At 43.6% G+C, this 3677-nt stretch overlaps 1 pseudogene; it reads left to right on the forward strand.

Moving 5' to 3' along the window:
- The first annotated feature begins 332 nt into the window (after nt 1-332).
- On the forward strand, nt 333-3110 carry LOC107128081 (E3 ubiquitin-protein ligase COP1 pseudogene; annotated as a pseudogene).
- Nucleotides 3111-3677: the final 567 nt, after the last annotated feature.

Raw genomic sequence — 3677 nt, forward strand, 5'->3', positions numbered from 1 at the left:
GCAGAGCAAGAGTTCTAAAGATCTCAGAGCGTCCCCCTCAAGTCTTTAGCTAAGTACTGATCACAACAAGCTTGTAAGGACATTACAAAGAAAAAACAAAACAAAAAGATTAGAAGGAACAATACTCAGAGTTCACACAGGCCAGAATAGTTCCAACGACCCAAATTGAACTTCAAGAGATGAAAACTACAAAGCCTGAGAGATGTAGCAAGTTTAACTATGTTGTGGACTATACTAACCATCTGTTTCCTAATATAGCCTGAGGTGGCCTGGGTCCAACGGGAACTAGGCCTGACACTCCCCAAATGCTTCCAGGAGGGGGCTCTCTGGGAGGTGACACCTCAGGCCAGGGTGCCCATGCCATGCTCACCTTGCTCTCAGTCCTACCTGCTTCTCTCCACCTCACACCTTTGCTCACCAGACCACCACAGGGGATCACCTGGCCACACACAGCAGCCTCCTGCCCCCAAAACTCAACACGAGCCTAGGGGGCTTTGAAAACTTGAACAGCATATTGCATCACTGGATCCCAAACCTGCTGATGGCTCCCGAGGGCTCTGGGAACATCGAAACTCCAAACTCCTCACCATGCCTAAGAGACCCTTCTGTGTCTCCAGCCTCGTCAGCCGATTCCCCGCTACATTCTGGCTCCTACCCACCCGTGAGAGCCCTCTCAGCCACCACGCCAGGTCAGACTCCACTGGGACGAGCCCCTGCTCCTCATGCTCTTTGGTGACTTTTGCCTCCTTGTCCTTATCATCTTCCCCATTGCCACCACTATGGCAGCTTCGGCTGCTGTCCAGCGGGGTGGCCCAGGCCACCAGCTTGGATAGCCCTGGGGCCCAGTGTGGCCGTGTTGGTGGTGCCCACTGTGTCAGGCAGTGGCAGGGTGGTATCCATAGTCCTGTCCCAGCTCAGCTGCGTGTCCAGGCCCAGTGCTGGTATAGGAGGCAGCAGCTGTAGACTAGGCAGCAGCAGGAAGCAACCTCTGCTTGCCCCTCCCCTCTGTATCAGGCTCATCCACTCATATAAGGACAACAGCAATGATTTCATATGCCCCATCTGCTTTGATATGATTGAAGAGGCATACATGACAAAATGTGGCCACAGCTTTTGCTGTAAGTATATTCATCAGAGTTTGGAGGACAATAATAGATGTAGCAAGTGTGACTATGTTGTGGACTATACTAACCATCCGTTTCCTAATTTGTTGGTGAACGAGCTCATTCTCAAACAGAGCAAAGATCTAAGGAAAAGAGGTTCAAACTGGACCACTCAGTGAGTAGCACCAATGGCCACAGATGGTGAATATCTCAAGATTTGTTGGGAACTGACCAAGATAACCTTGATTTGGCCAATATCAACCTCATGTTGGAGCTACTAGTGCAGAAGAAGAAACAACTGGAAGCAGAATCACATACAGCCCAACTACAGAATCTTATACAATTCCTCAAGATTGCAAGAAGAAATAGGAGAGAACAACTGGGACAGTTGCAGAAGGAGCTACATGTTCTGGAAGAGGATATTAAAAGAGTGGAAGAAATGAGTGGCTTATACTCTCCTGTCAGTGAGAATAGCACAGAGCCTCAACTTGAAGCTCCTCCTGCGTCACACAGTAGCGTTATGGATTCCACAGGATATAGCCAACATCCAGGTTTCAGTGGCAGTTCTTAGACAAAGAAACAGCCTTGACATAACAGCACATTAGCGTCAAAATGAAAATGGCCCACTGCTCATTTTGAAGACCTGGAGCAGTGTTACTTTTCTACAAGGATGTCTCACGTCTCAGATGATAGTCGAACTGCCAGCCAATTGGATGAATTTCAGAAATGCTTGTCCAAGGTTACTCAGTATAAATTGGTACAAACTTTAACCACATTATCATGCCCTAGTGATCTCTATAATGATTCCAGGATAGTCTCTGGTATTGAATTTGACCAGGATTGTGACTATTTTGCAATTCCTGAGGTTACAATGAAGATTAAAGTCTATGAATATGGCACAGTCATCCAGGATGCAGTGGATATTCATTACCGTGTGAATGAAATGACCTCAATTCCAAAATCAGCTGTATCAGTTGGAGTAGTTACCATAAGAATCTGTTAGCTAGCAGTGATTATGAAGGCATTGTTATCCTATGGGATGGATTCACAGGACAGAGGTCAAAGGTCTAACAGGAGCATGAGAAGAGGTGTGGAAGTGTTTAATTTGATGGACCCTAAACTCCTGACTTTGGGTTCTGATGATGTAAAAGTGAAGCTGTGATCTACCGGTCTGGACAACTCAGTGGCAAGCATTGCGGCAAAGGCTGATGTGTGCTGTGTTAAATTCAGCCTCTCTTCCAGATGCCATTTGGCTTTTGGCTGTGCAGATCACTGTGTCCACTACTGTGATCTTCGTAACACTAAACAGCCCATCGTGGTATTCAAAGGACACTGAAAAGCAGTCTCTTGTGCAAAGTTTGTGAGTGGTGAGGCTAACGCTGTGGAATGTAGGGAAACTGTACTGCCCACATTCCTTCAAGGGTCATATCAATGAAAAAAACTTTGTAGGCCTTGCCTCCCGTGGAGATTATATAGCTTGTGGAAGTGAGAACAACTCTCTCAACCTGTACTATAAAGGACTTTCTAAGACTTTGCTAACTTTTAAGTTTGATACAGTCACAAGCGTTCTGGACAAAGGCCGAAAAGAAGATGATACAAATGAATTTGTTAGTGCCACATGCTGGAGGGCACAACCAGATGCAGAGTTCAGTGTGCAGATTGCTGCTAACAGTGAGGGTACAATTAAGGTGCTAGAATTGGTATGAAGGGTTTAATCAAGTCTAATTGTGCTTGACCCTGCTGAAATACATCTGCAGCTGACAATGAGAGAAGAAACAGAAAATGTCATGCGATGTCTCTCCCCAGGGTCATTATGGGTTTTGGATTTGTTCTGAGTATTTTTTCTTTTTCTTTTTTTCCTCCTCTGTGACCTTTGGGACATGGGTCTCTGTGAACTCTGCACCATCAGTGTCACTCCATAGACATTGCTACTGTTGGTGTTGTGGTTGTTGGTTACCTAATTTTTGTGATAGGGAAACACATTCTTTTACATAAAAATAAATAGCAAAAAAGTTTATTGAGCTACAAATAAATGTATATATATTACTTTCTTCTTGTTTAAATATTTTTAAAAGATAATTTTTACATAAAACTAATGTATGTAGGTTACAACATATGCAGAAGTAAAAGGTTTAACAACAATAGCTAGGAGAGGAAAAATTGCAGTATTCTGCTATCAGATTCTTCTACTATGCATGAAGTATAACATCACTAGGAGGTAGACAGTGATAGGTTTAAGATGTACACACACACCCTAGAGCAACCACTATAATAACACAGCAAAGAGTTATGGTGACTAAGCCAACAAAAAAGATTAAATGGAATCTAAAAGAGACTCAATTAATCCAAAAGAAGGCAGAAAAAGAGGGAAAGTGGAACAAAGAACAGATGGGACAAACAGAAAACAAAGAGCAAGATGGTAGATTTAAACTTAACACTATCGATAATCACATTAAATGTAAATGGGCTAAACACCCCAATTAAAAGTCAGAGACTGTCAGATTGAATAAAAAGAAAGATCCAACTAGATGCTGCCTACCAGAAACCCACTTTAAACATTAAAACAACAACAAC

Source organism: Macaca fascicularis, chromosome 18 (genome assembly GCF_037993035.2).
Source record: "Macaca fascicularis isolate 582-1 chromosome 18, T2T-MFA8v1.1".
NCBI classification, from domain to species: domain Eukaryota; kingdom Metazoa; phylum Chordata; class Mammalia; order Primates; family Cercopithecidae; genus Macaca; species Macaca fascicularis.